Below are 16,336 nucleotides of genomic sequence, written 5' to 3'. Positions count from 1 at the left end.
ATAACCTGTTGTGAAATTGCACAAGAGACAAATCTTTCTGTGGGAACGGTGAACACAATGATGATGAAGTGAAGCAGGCTGTCCTAGGATGGTTCATGTGTACAGACAAATCTTTCTATGCTGAAGCTTTCCAGGCATTAGTTAAATGCTGGAATAAGTGCATAAATGTATTAGTGGATTAAGTCCAAAAATAAATGTAGTTTCCACTCCTTGAAATTTGTCCTTTTAATATAAAAACTCAAAAGAGTCCCGGTTTGACTTGAACACCCCTTGTATATATTCTATATATAGAATAGATATATATATATATATATATATATATAGACGTACACAGTATATATTGTATGTACTGTATATGTATAAAATGACATTGTTAATTTCCTTTCAACCTTCTAATAAGAATAAGGATTAATGACTGCATTATGTGACTGTGTTGGTAATAAAGCTATGAAGTGATAACTGAGCGCAGCTGACAAATACAGGATAATCTCTATGAGAAAAGGTTTCACGTTGTCCTCACTGTCATGATTTGTTCTGTGTGTGTGTATTAAGTGGCAATAAAATAAGCATTTATGTTCTTTTTCTTATCTATATAAATGCATTCTCTGACCTTGGAATCTTGAGCATTACTATATCCTAAGAGTATAGAAGAACATATAGACCTATTAGATACTATTAGGAGAAGGAAGGATGGGAAGATGGAACTGCCCATAGCAGATCAGTAAAATCCAGAATGAGAAGGTCACAACTAGAAGGAACCAAAATGCTTGCTAAGGGCAGCATTCACATTTCCATATATTCCACTTTTTAGACATAAACCCAGCTGACTTAAAAGCTTTATTCAATTTCAGAGGAATTTCTTTACAAATTGACATGGGTCCTTAAACTAGGCCTGCAGACAGACCTAAATCAGTAATGAGTTTTACATTCTTTGACATAACTGTGGAAATAAAAATAAAAGAACACTCTGGAAACATTCTTATGAAACTATATTTAAGAAGTGAGCTTAACGGATTTGTTGCATAGAAAATTAAATTAGATCAGAATTATATCTAAATTGTGGATTGCAAAATAGAACTTTCAACAAACATTTTTTTCTATACAGTTTCATTGATGGCAAACTAGAAATATGTAAAAACATTAAAGCCATAATCAAGAAAAGGCCTGGAAAGATGTCAAAATGATAACAGTACTAGAATTAAAGTGAACCCATCATAGAAAATCCACTCATGACATGAATCATCAGTAGGCTATACTCTAGCAATACCAAGGTTGCTTAGATCACATGAACTTTGGCAACCAATCTTTACTACGTGGAGGCTGCTCCTTTCAATCAGCAGTGAGTTGAGGATCAAAAAAGACTCCCCAGAGATTAAAAAACCTATACATAGATCCAAGGTTTTTTGTAGGTTAACACATTACTACCATGTTTACAATAGGTTGGTCACTTCTACATGTGTACTTACCTTACACTTCGGCCATGGTGCCTCAGCGAGATTGAGCTTACAAGCTGTCATTACACTGTGCTAGTGTCTTCTCACAATATCTAGGATCCTCAGTTTTGCTAGAATCTCACCAGAGGCTCTATGGTGACAGCTGAGGTGTCAGGTAAGTATACTTTAAAACTTTCTCCTAACGTGTTAATGCTTGGAATATTCAAGGCCATGCTTTTTATAGGGGTGGTGGTCTAAAGAATAGTGGACCTTGCATTTTGATTCAGTATTTGATTAAAAGTAAACCTGTTATGATATGAGGGCTGCTATCACAACCTAGTCCAGAAAAAACTAGTTAACTGGCTTTCACCATGACCATCTTGCTTCAAAGAGTATCTGACTTAGAGCAACTGTGAAGATAAACAAAGTCAAAGAATACTGTGACTGAAAGTATTGAAAGTGGAGGGTCATCAATCTTAGTGTATTCCATGCTGAAACTAAGGTATCGATAAATATGTAATAGTAATAAGGCAAAATAATGGCATTGGGCAAATAACTGGTAAATGTGTGCAACAAAAAATCTGGTAACATGCAAAGATCAAAATAATGTGACCAAAACTAGAGAGTACTCAGTAAATCAGTAATTGGTCTAGTGTGTAAACAGAGCTTGGCTTATGTGCATGTAGATGTGCTAGTATGTCCCAAGTTGGTTGCCAGGTATACACGGGCCAAATATCGGTCAAAATCAGCTGGTACAACCATGTGTGCAGCTCTCTGTCTGACAGAAGCTGATCTCACAAGCGGCTTCTGTCGAAAAAAGACATGCTGGAAAACCAGCATCTGACTGACATCTGATCAGCTCTCTCAGCCAATGGCTGCAAGCACTGACCTGTGTGTTCTGGCAGAAAGGCAGTCTCCCTGTCAGAACAAAATAGCACAGATGGGGAGATCACTGTACTAGCGTCACTTTTGTCAGTTATTTTGCGTTCAGCTTGCTGGGTTGAGCAAAAAAAAAATTAAAGTGTGTACTAGGCACAGTGCTGACAAAGTGTGTTCACAGTGCTGACAACCACTGGGTAATGCAGATTTGAATTTGATGCTGTAATTGTCATTAAAATAAGGGTTGGTAAAACATGTAATATCGGCATTCATTTAAACTAAGATCTGTTTATATACTCAGTGTCTAGTTTTGCTGAGGTTTGTAGTGGATGCTTTCTGCAATCATGCTTTCTTGATCTTTGCACACATTGCCAGACCCTAATCATAGTTATGGATCTGATTATATGAAGTACTAGACTTGTCCAATTAACTAACCCCCTCCCTTGTAATGGAAATGTGCATGTTAAATTTTACTTTGATATTATAAAAAACATGATGCTGTATTTTTATTGTAAATATTTGGGCTAGGGTGTTTATAAATTGCGTATCAAATTCAGCATTTTTTTTATCTTTCAGTAGTATTTATTACTTTTCACAAGAGTTGTACTTTATTTTAAATTTAGGTATCAATACAAATGGGGAGAAACTTTATTATAGTTTTGTGTTTTTATTATCTCTCGTTTTAGTTTGCTGTCAATAAATGTATAATATTTTGTTTCTATATTTTTAATGTGTTGTATATAGGAATTAGGAATCCATAATCTGTTATGAATAATGATAATAATAATAACAATAACGATAATAATAATAATTATTATTATTAATATTATATTAATAATAACAATAATATTAATATTATATGACATTTTATTTTGCCTGGGGTTACCCCACACATTATTTTTTGGTGCCTGGAGTTTGGAAATTATTATTTTAGGTAAGCGTAATCTATTCTGGTCTTAATGTCAATGTACAGTATGCTCTTTTGAATTTTTACTATACCTTTAAAATGATTATCTTCACGTAAATATGATTATCAACATGTTTTAAAAACTTATTCCTTTATACATTGTTTTTAATGCTTCACAATGAGCCTGGTTTACTAAAGTAGTTGGAAATCTTCACAAAATAAATTTTGTGAATTTTTGCTTTAATTATCCAGTGATGTGTAGATAAATAAGTAAACACACATTGTCTTTACACATAACCGGATAACTGAAGTGAGTCTTCACACAATTTATTATGTTACCATTCTCAGTTCCTTTAGTATAGCTGCCTAAATGGTTGTGCTTTACCGCTCCTTCTCATAAAGCAAGTTAAGGGCATATTTATAAACATTCACTGGTGGTGAAGGAAGGAGAACAGGCACAGAAGAGTTAGTTAGAGCAAGTTTGGGATAACAAGGGGTTCATCATATTTAAATAGGAAAGGACTTGCATAAAAAAAATCGACATAAGGCCCATTAGGTCCTGTGTGGCACATTTTTATGGGACATAAAATTAATGAACAAAACAAATAAAAACAAAACAATTAGCAAAAAATTAGTAGCAAATGGGAAATGGGTTAATAATAATGGGTTAGCATTTGCCAGCCATAGCAGTGTTAGGGGAGAGGGACAGGCCAGTGCATTTCCATTATGTTTTTGAGGGTGTATGCCTTGCCTTCTACACATTCAAACAGCAGGTCCTGGCAGTTACACACATACGTGGGTGCTCAGCAGGGTATGACGTATTTCCTAGGTTCTATTTTGTTAAAGTGGTAGTAAACCACATTTTAAAAAAATGGGTCCCCTTGCAGGCCCATGTTGTAATGTATAGTATACATCGCATACTAGCACCTTATGACAGATTTACATGTGAAACAGATCCCTCCAGCAGCACGTTGTCATCACTGACAGAGAATCTTCAAACGGTCTTCCTTCCAGCTGTATGAATGGCCTAGCCGCAATGACATCACTCCCACGCATGCTCGTGGTAGTCACAGCCGCAGCACAGCTCCCTCAATGGACAGCATGCCATCCATTGACAGTGCAGTCACTGGCTTCTACACAGGTAAATATCTCCTAAACGGTGCATGTTTAGGAGATATTTACTATACCTACAGGTAAGCCTTATTATAGCCTTACCTGTTGGTACAACTTAAACTTGGCTTTTTACTACCACTTAAAAGTATACACTATGAGGGTTATTTACTAAAACTGTATGGTGCAAAATCTGGTGCAGCTCTGCATAGAAAGCAGTCATCTTCCAGGCATTATTGTCAAAGCTTAACTGAACAAGCTGATTGACTACCATGCGCAGCTGCACCAGATTCTGAATGCTCCAGTTTCAGTAAATCTCCCCCTATGTTTCATTAAAGCTTGTTACAGGTCACTCAATCAAGCAATCTCATAACTGCCAAATCTTATTTATTTATTACATGTACGTATATAGCGCTGTCGATTTATGCAGCGTTTTACATATATATTGTACATTACATAGGGATGTAATGTACAATATATATTGCACATCAGTCCCTAACCCTCAATGAGCTTATAATCTAAGGTCCCTAACTCACATTCATACATGAGCTCTGAAGAAGGGAGTACTTCTCCCAAAACGCGTCAGTCTAACTCATTAGGGGCTCCTGATATTTGGGACCATCACCACTGACTCTTTGACTCTGTTTTAATTTCCATTGGTTTGTGAGTATGCACTTTTATGCATTTTAATAAACTCATGTTTCACCATTGTAATGCACGAAGAGAGTGCGCCCTGTTTTTGCTTTTCTTCACCAGTACCAAGGTTTCCCGATCTTCCAAGGGCTGCACCTCAGTGAATGACAGTTACAGTATCTCTAGTCAGCATAAAGATTTGAGCACTGGTTTCATTTTTTGGATCACATTCATACATGAGCATACTAGGGACAGTTTAGACAGAAGCCAAAATAACCTACCAGCATGCCTTTGGAGTGTGGGAGGAAACCCAGGCACAGGGAGATCATGCAAACTCCAGGCAGGTGGTGCTGTGTTTGGGATTCAAACCAATGACCCTAGTGCTGCCAGGCAGAAGTGCTAACCATTTAGCAAGCATGCTGCCCACCAATGATCATCTCAGGGATGATGGGGATTTGCCTGGACAAAACCTTGAAACATGAACACTTAGCCAAGGCAAAAAATAATTTTTATGTGTTTGCCGTGCAAGATTCATATGTTTGCATAGGATATATGCTTAAGAGTCAGACCATACCTGTACTTCAGCCAGTCTCTAATGTCTACGGTTTAGAGCAGACCTCCTTTTCACCCTGCTGCTTGTATTAATTAAGTACCTTCTATATCTGTCACATTGTATATTTTTTTCATCAGACTATTTTTCAGCAGACTATTTGGCAGTTTAGTTTAGTTAGAGCAGCAATTTGCCAGAAAGAGTAAACAGATCTGTGGGCTGGGGAATGTGAAGGCACAGCTTGTAAGAGTCTTGCAAGCCTGTTCTAAAACCCAGACACATTCCCATTCCTTTCATTTTTGCACTTATCTTGTTTATTAAAGGTGACATCAGGGTCAGCTTGGTTGCAGCCATTTCTCCAAGGTTTATAGAACAACTCCGGAAGCAGATAGTTGATCATGATGTGATTATTTGAGATTTGCATAGCACTAATTTGCTGGTGATTCATAGCTGGCCTCGGCTGCATTTCAAGAAGTCTGTTTTATACGGTTTCTGAACCAGCACTTCATATTTTAAAGATGTGAAATGTTTTTGGCATTGTTGTATGTGATAATCATCAAGCGATTCGGTTGAAGTGTCCTGAAAACCGTAAGCACTCCAAACGATCAGTCTTGCAGTGGCAAGGAATATTGCTTTGTACTTCAATAAGTGGCATGTTTAAGCTTGGGGCTGTTCTGCACAAGCCCTTCTTAATCACACAACTGAGTGACCAAATATCTAAGTATCACTCATGAACCACCAGCAAACCACCCCTTTCTCCTCACCACAAGACTGATAGCACTTATAGAACTAACAAGATCTATTCTGACACTAAGTGGGTTACAAAGCGCAGAATACTTATTTTATTAGGGCTGTGGTGTCAGTACATATTGCAGACAAATCAAATGCTTACAATTTGTACATTTACAACAGTGTGTTGTGTATTATAACCTGCAAAAGAAGCGTGCCATAATATATGGTATATAAAATAGTATTTACCTTGGCATGCTTTGGGGAACCAGGCATTACTTTATTATACACTGATCTGCCATAATATTATGATGTTGAAGGGTAAAGTGAATAATATTGATTATCTCATTGGAATGGCATCTGAAAGTCAGTGAGATATATTAGGCAGCAAGTGAACATTTTGTCCCTGAAGTTGATGTGTTGAAAGCAGAAAAAAATGCGCTAGCATAATTATTTGAATGATTTTGAGAAGGGCCAAATTGTATTAGATAGACCACCTCCAAAACTGCAGCTTTTAGGGATGCTCCTGGTCTGCTGTGGTCAGGACTTACTAAAAGTGGTCCAAGGAAGGGAAAGCAGTGAACCGGTGACAAGGTCATGGGTGGCCAAGGCTCACTGATGCACATGGAGAGCGAAGGCTTACTCATGTAGTCTGGCCCAACAGAGCTACTGTAGCCCAAATTGCTGAAAAAAGTTAATGCTGGTTCTAAAAGAAAGGTGTCAGAACACACAGTGCATTGCAGCTTTTATATATAGGGTTGGGAAGCCGCAGAACAGTCGGTGTGTCCATGTTGACCCGTGTCCACAGACAAAAGCACATGAACATCAGAACTGGACCACATGAGCAATGGAAGAAGGTGGCTTGGTCTGATTAATTTAAGAATGGTTTGAGGAACACAACAAGTTTGAGGTATTGACTTGTCCTCCAAATTTCTATCCAATCGAGCATCCATAGGATGTGCTGGAAAAACAAATCTGATCCATGGAGGCTCTCCTCACAACTTACAGGACTTATAGGATCTGCTACTGATGGCTTGGTGTCAGTTACCACAATACATCTTCAGAGGTCTAGTGGAGTCCACGCCTTTAGGGGTTATAGTGATCATAATGTTATGGCTGATCAGTATATATAAAAAAAATAGGTAAAAAGCAATATGGTAAAGCCATATGTTGAAAGCAATGTACAACTTTTACCAAATACATTTTTTCAAGAAATAAAAATAAATAACTTATTTCTTTCCATTTTACATGGAAAATCAACTGTGAATTGTTAAAATAATATTAACAAATACATATTTAATAAATAAATAACTACTAATAACATTTTTACAGCTCAAAGAAGAATACTTATTTTTCCTTTGGTCAGTGTTGAATCTTTGCTCTCTTGGAGAGTGCCAGGCACTGCTATTTAACACTTCTAGGTGTTATGAATAGCATGTTGGCCACTGTGGTATCTCCCACTTCTGTGTCCTATCCAGAAGGGGGACATGTTACATTACACACTCAGAGATGCTGGATAGCATTTGGCACATGGAGCTCTTGAAAAGAGTGAAGTGGGTTTTTTTTTTGTTTTTGGAGTTTTTTTAGCCGGGTACGTTCATATTTATTCAGCTGAGAAAGTAACATTCAGTGGATTAAGATGACTGTTCCATTCTGGCTTTGTGTAGCTCAATAACTGCTTCCTTGGTTTGCACATGTGCCTCTCACACAGATTTGGTAAAATATGACCTTTTGGAAAAGACCAGAAAGCAGTTCATTGGCAACCACAGTTGCATGCATGCCTGCACATTCTTATGTCAGATCAAGGCCACTAAGTGAACATGTGAGTATTGACTGAATTGTAGAACTTGGAAGAAAAATCATATTATCCAGCAGTGAGTATATTTCATACACATCCATGTGAAAATAGTATGGCATCATGAATACAAATGAGCACTCATTTGTAATAATGCTTTAGGGCTTATAATAAAATTACAAAAAGGAAAAATATGGAATAGATTATACATGAAATATATTGCTCTCTGATCCCATTAGTGTATTTTTAAGTGTCATTGCAGAGTTGCCAGCATCCTAATAAGTACAGTCAAACACATAACATAGTCTGAGGTTCAGAAAGTAGTGGAGAAATTATTTTAATATTTATAGATAAGTATTGTAATATAAGAGTGCTTGGATACGCCAAAACATTTGTATTTGAACTGCAGATATTTGTTTATATTTAATTTGTCCTATGCATGTTATTACTAAAAAATATCCAGTATTTCATTTGCCTCTATATATTGTTATTGTGCTAGAAAAACTTCCAAAAATCTTTTAGAACTTTCCAAGCCTAGGTCTAATAGGTGAGGAGGTCTCACAACCTGTCTGAGAAGCATACATGGCATAGTAACAGGCTGTACGCACCGTCACAGGTAATGTACTTTTGCAGGCCTTTTGAAGGATGTGCAGTACAGTCCCTGTTATTTCTATGGGAAGGATGTCTTCCATTAGGACTAGTTATGGATGGTCATTCCATAAAAATGAATGGGTAATCTATCTCTAAATGTACAGATATCCTTTAACTGAAACCTAGTTTTAAGCATAGTGACTGCAACTGCTGACCTCTCCTGAAAATGCTAGTTGGCTGGCTGCTATGATGATCCACTAGTTTGCATATGTTAAGTCACTAAACCAGAAGAAATGTGCATGTAATGGATTCTGACATATTTCCAATATTCCTGATTTGCAAACTTGCTCTTATCTGTGACTTATCTATCACAGATTCTTATATAGTGCTGTCAATTTATGCAGCACTTTACATATATATTGTATATTCACATGAGTCCCTGCCCTCAAGGAACGCACAATCTAAGGTCCCTAACTCACATTCATTTATACACATACTAAGGCCAGTTTAGACAGGAGACAATTAACTTACTAGTCCGGCATGTCTTTGGAATGTGGCAGGAAGCCGGAGTACCCGGAGGAAACCCATACAGACACTGGGAGAACATGCAAACTCCAGTCAGGTAGTGCCGTGGTTGGGTTTCAAACTGACTTTGAAAGTTTTGAAGCCACAGATTCAGCATAACAGCCAGGCAACTAGCATTTTCAGAAAGATCTCACCCCCTGCCCCCATCTCTCCCATGACAAGTCTACTTAAGGCCACTCTTACATCTGAGAATGGGCCCTATATACGCTGTGGAAACTTATACAGACACCGGGAGAACATGCAAACTCCAGGCAGGTAGTGCCGTGGTTGGGTTTCAAACTGACTTTGAACGTTTTGAAGCCACAGATTCAGCATAACAGCCAGGCAATTAGCATTTTCAGAAAGCTGTCATCCCCCCATCTCTCCCATGACAAGTCTACTTAAGGCCACTCTTACACCTGAGAATGGGCCCTAGATCGATTACATGTGAGAACCCCGGAAGGGGTTCCCAGCAATTACCTGTGGGAGGCAGGCCCTCAGCTAACCACAGCTGCTCAGATGTAATCGCTGCACAGACAACCTATGAGTGATCAGCCCTACACACAGACAGTCTGCATCCAGGGCTGATCACTCTCACGTGATCACTGCATTAGCAATTACATGAAAGTGGCCACACAGGTGTCCATTTATGAACCAGCAGTAATAGACCGCTGCTCAGTTCTCCGGAATTCTCGGAGAACACAGTTCTCCTGTGAATGCCATTTATGAAGCATATGTAGATCAGTTCTCCAAACGAAGGGAGAACGGTCTACAAAAGCTGGAAAACGTCTGATTTTACTATAATCTCGCAAGATTACAGTAAAAGATCAGTTTACTAAGCAGAGGTAAATTATCTCTGCTTAGTTTTCGGTCCCTCTGATTCTCCAGCTCTGGGCTGGAGAATCTGGAGAGAGAACACAGATCTCCAGTGAAGGGCTGAACATGTTCTCCTGAGTGTCATAAACTGTGAATGACCAGAGAATAGCTGCGATCCTCTGAATTGCAGCTATTCTCTGTGTCATAAATGGACACCATAATTAGCTGTGGGAGCCAGCAGCTGCCCATTGCATTCAATGGGGCTACCTTCCACAGCTAATTGCCATGAACCCCTGACGGGGTTCTTGCATGCAATCCGTGTTAGTCCCATTCTCAGATGTAAAGCTGGCCTTAATATCCTTGTAGCTACAAGGAGCTGTTCAGTGTTTCCCTCTTTATTGAGAGGATATTACTCATCCTGGAAATTGTGTGGTGTTTTTAGTAAGCAGACGAGGCTCTGCATTGCTTATGTGTGCTTTCTCTGGTAGCATTCCATCTACAAGTTCCTGAATACTACCATAGCAATAAAGCAGCAGAAGTGGCTTTATTTGTTTCCATTTATTCATTTTTACTGTTACCACAAGTCACAGGGAATTGTGGTGGGTAATTTACTAAGTCACCCCATAGTTCTCTGGGAAATATTATCTCCTCTCTGGCTTCCACAGTTGTTTACTTTGTATATCAATCAAAGATAAAATGCCATCGGCATGAATGACTGAGTTGAGGGCTTGGGATATGCAAGTCAACTCTATGGAATCTCTGAACTTAGCCTCCCCATCCATCATAAGAATCTTTTAGGCTGTGATATCCATGGCAGTCATAAAACTGTCTAGATAATGAATAGACAGGGCTAACGTGCAAGATAAAATATGCTATCTTCCTGCTCCCTGCTGCTGCTGCCTGGCCACTTTACCTGTTAGCAGACTACCTCTGCAGCTTCAAGTCTTATCTGCGCTGTGTTTACACATAGATTACCACCCACCAATTGTTTGGGTCAAGCCGGAAAAATCCACAATTTATTTTGACCATTAACTCCACCTTCAGGCAATATTTAGGAAATTAATGTGCTACAAACACAATAGATTTATACAAGTATCCTCATTTTTTTATTTTTTTTTTCTGAATAAAAAGATCTCATTTTCAAAATATTTTCCTAATTTTATGTTCTTAATCTCAGCCTAACACACATGTTTTACAACAGGTCAGATGGGCCTTAACACCCACATGGTGCACATATCCATCCGTGGTGCACCACTCTTCCATGCTGAGAGTGTGCTCACTGCACACTCCTATAGGATTGGAGCCAGTAAAAGGAGCTCCCAATCATGTGACCATTGCTACAGCCACTCACAGTGTGCATGTGATAAGGAACACCTCCTTTTCTTCCTGTTGTTCAGAACCTCTTTGAGAGCCGGCGTGAGGAGTTACTATTGGTTCAACTGCAGACAGATTTCCAACTCATTGTGATTTGTTATGACCAAGCTCTCTTTTCCCTTCTCTACTATAGTATGGTTTGTCCCTTAATGGAGCACATTTAGTAGTTAAGAAGTAGTGTATTATCCCACTACTGTTATTTTTCGGTCCATCAAACGTATTCTTGTCTAGATTACCTTCTTATTAAAAAAAGATCTCCTCAGAGTTCAGTCGTCGCATATCAGTAACATTACCTTTTCAGACTATGCCCCTGTATTCCTTGAAGTGGAGCTGGGGCCAGACTTTCGCGGCCCCCCTTCTTGGCGTCTGAATGAAGCCCTCCTCAAGTCCACTGGGGTTAAGGTGATTCTTGAACACTCAATCGTTTGGCCTTCCGTGTTCTGACTCTCCCTAAGACATGTGCGGGGGTTGGTCTACCGGATATCTGCTCCTACTATAGGGCTCCTTATCTCGAGCGTCTGATGGACTGGCACTGCCATGGGGAGTCTAAATACTGGGTGACCATGTACTTGTAGGACTCTGGAGACACAGCTCTGAGCTGGCCATGGTTACGTGATCCCTTACCTCCTTATTTAATTGCTTTGCTGAGTTTTTAGAGAGGACTGAAACTCCGTTCCTATCTACGATCACTCCTGTGTAACCCGGGAATCTCTTGAATATTTACTCCTTTTGAAACCCTTTGTCACAAGGGTGAACCGATTTGTCACAGTTTATCTACCATTTATTCTTCTCTTATCCATCAAGATCCTGATTTTGTACCTCCTTTTCTCTCCAAGTGGGAGTCCAACCTGGGATTGACCTTTACTATGGCACAAAAGGAAAATATTCTGCAACTTGCTCATAAGTCTTTTTCACCCCCAAAGTACAAGACACCGATTTTAAGCTATTGACGCGTTGGTACTGGGTGCCGTTTACACTTCACCGTATCTCGTTGCAGCTCTCCGATGTAGTGGTGCTGTGGAGTTGGTAGTAGTACTCTTTCATATATTCTGGCAGTGTCCAAAGCTTCAACCCTTCTGGCGAGGGGTGACTGATACTATCAAACATCTTACCTCTGTGGAGCTGCGGGACTATTCAGTGGGCTGCCTGCTGCACCTTTTGGAGAGAACCGTCAAAAAGTATAAGGCATCTCTCACTATACAGTTGCTAAATGCAACTAAGGCTTGTATTCCTGTATACTGGAACAACGACCACCCTCCTACCCTCTCCTTATAGTTTTCTAAGGTGAATGAGCTTAGGGACATGGAGGATCTTACGGCCACCCTTCATAACAAGGAGGAGGTTTTTTGGGATACCTGGTGCCCCTGGCAATATTTTGTATTTACAGATGTGTATCTGACTGAAACTGCTCATTCTCACTGAGTACCTCTTTTTGCTTTACTTCTTTGTTAATTTTCTTATTTCACTCGGACCTACCTCTACCTCTTCTGGTTATATCTGATGTTGGTCAGGTGGTCCCTTCTTTAGGGCTTTTCTCTCCATTATTTCTCCTCCCCTCAGTTTCCATATCTTTTATCTGTTACTGGCTAGGCCATTGTCTTGGCGATTTGCCTTATCATCTAAGACTCCCTCTACATATATGCATTATATGAGATGTTCATACTAATTCTTAATTGGCATACTTGCCTCATTGCTGAGATGTAACCTACATGACCTCTAGATGATATGTTCATATGGTCTCTGTATAGTTCCATTCACCTCTGAAATCTTATTGTTCTGCGGAAACCCATTGTTTCTCTGTAACATGTTTATGTTCAATTACTGTATGATGTAACTGTCGGTATTGTTTTTTATATACACTGATGAACCTTTCTTTTGGTTTTCCCTGTTTGTAAAACATGTTCATAAATAAAGAATTAAAAACAAAGAAGTAGTGTATTGTTGAACTCCCTGCCTGGGATGGAGTTCTCAATCACATGACTGGCTGTCACAACGATCACATGATCTGGAGCCCATCCTGCCTGCACCCTATCATGACTAGTGACAGGGAGCTGTGTGGAAGCACAGAATCTCGGCCATCCATGGATGCATGTGTGAGGTTTGTGGGCATTAAAGCCCATCCTCTTTGCCATCACACATATGTGTTACATGGGTGTCAAGGGGTTAAAGAGAATGTATAATCCTTATAATGTCTTAACTTCTCATATAAGCACAATTGTTTGATGCAAATAATCTTGACAATGTGTGTTAAAGCAGAACTGTGCTGCATTTGAGCACCACAAACCAAAAATGCTATTTCATTTGTTTTTTATTAAATTCAAAGCAGACTCATCCATGTCTCCATGCTTTATTTTGCTGAGAAATCACTTTGAAAAACACCTTTTAGCATTTCTGTATGTGGCCATATTGAGTAAGGGCAGATGATTCATGTATCATTTACTCCCTGGAATCCACCTGTCAGTTCAGGCATGCAGGCAGGGGGGTTTGCTTAGCTGAAAAAAACCCCTCCTCCCTTCCTGAAGACTCCTGGAATGTATGACATCATTTGCCTAGGCAAGAAACCAGAATGTAACTGAAGAAATGTAAAAAGAAAGTGTAAAGCACAAAAATATGATATACATTCCTATCCACTGTATTTACTAATGCTAGCAGCAAAAGGACTAAAAATAATGTTGCTTGAGAGATTGAAGTTCTGGTTTAATGTTTTACATAGCCTTTTTCTGCGTATAGTTTATTATTACATTATGTATGTAGATGGGGACAGACACAATTGTTCATTACATATACACAGGCTCTGCTTCTGGCTTTGCAGTGCAACCCAGTGCTTGTGCTTTACTGCTTCTTCTTACAAAGTAAGTTTTCAAGTCAGCTAACTCATTGAATACAAAATTCCCTATACATTTGCTGAGCATTTAGGCAGCTCATTTTACAGCTAATCTATCCTTTAGTGATCAATCTACAAATATCTACATTTTATACAACTACAAAAACAACTTTTAGGGTTTTTCCACTTTTGCATCCAAATTGGGATAATATCTACTTTATATTTGTTATATGTCCCCATTCACATAGCAAAACTTTAAAATATATATATATATTTATTGGAAGGAAAAATTTGATTTAGTTCTCTTTGTTGTCAGGGGGGATTGTTTATCATAATTAACTTGGTTTGAAGGCGGATACCTCATCAGTTGTACAAGAGATGAACACTGTTTGTGTTAAATATTAAAGGTTTCAGGAGCTTGGTTTCTCCATTGTATGTTAATGAGAACTGGACTCTGGTGTCCGTTTATGAACCAGCGATAAATGATCGCTGCTCAGTTCTCCGGCATTCTCGGAGAACACATTTCTCCTGTGAATGCAGTTTATGAAGCGGTGTAATTCAGTTCTCCGAACAAAGGGAGAACGGTCTACAAACGCTAGAGAACGGTCTACAAACCCTGGAAAACGGCTGATTTTACTATAATCTCGTGAGATTACAGTAAAAGATCAGTTTCTAAGCAGAGGTAAATTATCGCTGCTTTGTTTGCGGTCCCTCCGATTCTCCAGCTCTGGGCTGGAGAATCTGGAGGGAGAACACAGATCTCCAGTGAAGGGCTGAACATGTTCTCCACTGATCTCCTGAGTGTCATAAACTGTGAATGACCAGAGAATAGCTGCGATCCTCTGAATCACAGCTATTCTCTGTGTCATAAACGGACACCTCAGTCGCCAGCCCAGCTATTAGGACAGATCATACTGAGCTAGCTGAGAAATCCTTGTAGTCAGCCATGACACCTTCTCCTCGGAAATTTCTAAAAAGTAAGAAATATTAAAAAAAAAAAAATAGGTATGTTGTGGAAATAGGAACACATAACAAACATGTAGAGGGGTTTTCTCAAACTTGACTACAAAAGTGGAAAAACTCTTTAAGCCAGCCTTGTTGTTCTCTCTTTTAGTTGTAGAGGTAATCTGGGGATGCATTATCACAGGTTATAAGAACATTATACAACAGCCATTGCCCATGCCACTGAAATACACACATTTCCATGGATATGTAACTTGTTTTGAATATACCGGTACATGCTTATGTGTCCACCAGACACGTCTAGCATTGAACATATCTCCAGGAATGATGAACTATTGGACAAAAAATGTCAAACATTTCCAGAGCCTCAGACCTTTTAGACTTTGCAAACACGGCAGTGCAAGGAGTAATGATTACATGCCAAGTACATTTGTTGCAGAATCAGTCAAAGTTCACCCTGTATCTAAGCATTGGAACAATATTAAGTTATTGGTTACTATAGGTCTGTACACTTTCCAATTTTCTTTTTGTTGTATGAAAAACACAGTTCTAGAGTGAATGTTTCCTTTATTCCTGGACTTTATGGTTCTGGTCCACAGTTCACACGAAATCACCACATCCTAGTAAAGTATAGCAGTCGCTATAATAGAAGTTACAATTACTTTTTTTTCTGCCTCCTTGTGTAATGAAATCCTACAGATAAACAAATAAGTACCAGGAGATTATCTTTACTCATAAACAAGTATCCCCCGTTGTTCCTTTTAAAATGTATTATATCTCCAAGCATTTCTGAATAAAAAAAAATTTCAAGAATGTGTTCTGGGTTATTAATCAGTAGCTTTATGTAAATATTTTAACACATTTGTGCTGCATATATATACCCCACCCTTGCTTTCCATATACCATATTCACAGCATATGTTAGAGATCAGTAGACTTCAATGCCTGGCGCTTAATTCCAGGGCTCATCATGTTTTAATTACACTGTGGCTCGATCAAAATGAGAGAGGTCTTTTCTCCAGGCTGATGGTGGCAAGGAATTATTGCATCTGTTTAACCCCATGATGTGTAACAAGTCATAAATCAATAATCCAGTTGCAAGGCACTCCTGTATAACAGCTGATGTATCTGTTATTAATATAACAATATGGTTGGATGCAAAGGCTCAG

At 38.8% G+C, this 16,336-nt stretch overlaps 1 protein-coding gene across 13 annotated transcripts in view; it reads left to right on the top strand.

The window, feature by feature from the left end:
- TENM3 (teneurin transmembrane protein 3) overlaps positions 1–16,336 on the top strand; it is a 1,391,898-nt gene that overhangs the window by 585,296 nt on the left and 790,266 nt on the right. The gene's annotated exons all lie outside the window — the stretch shown is intronic.

Source organism: Staurois parvus, unplaced genomic scaffold (genome assembly GCF_062004578.1).
Source record: "Staurois parvus isolate SC_StPar_1 unplaced genomic scaffold, SC_StPar_1.0 ptg000080l, whole genome shotgun sequence".
Taxonomy (NCBI): Eukaryota; Metazoa; Chordata; class Amphibia; order Anura; family Ranidae; genus Staurois; species Staurois parvus.
The sequence above is the reverse complement of the archived record's forward strand: the minus strand, read 5'-3'. Positions and strand labels throughout refer to the sequence as shown.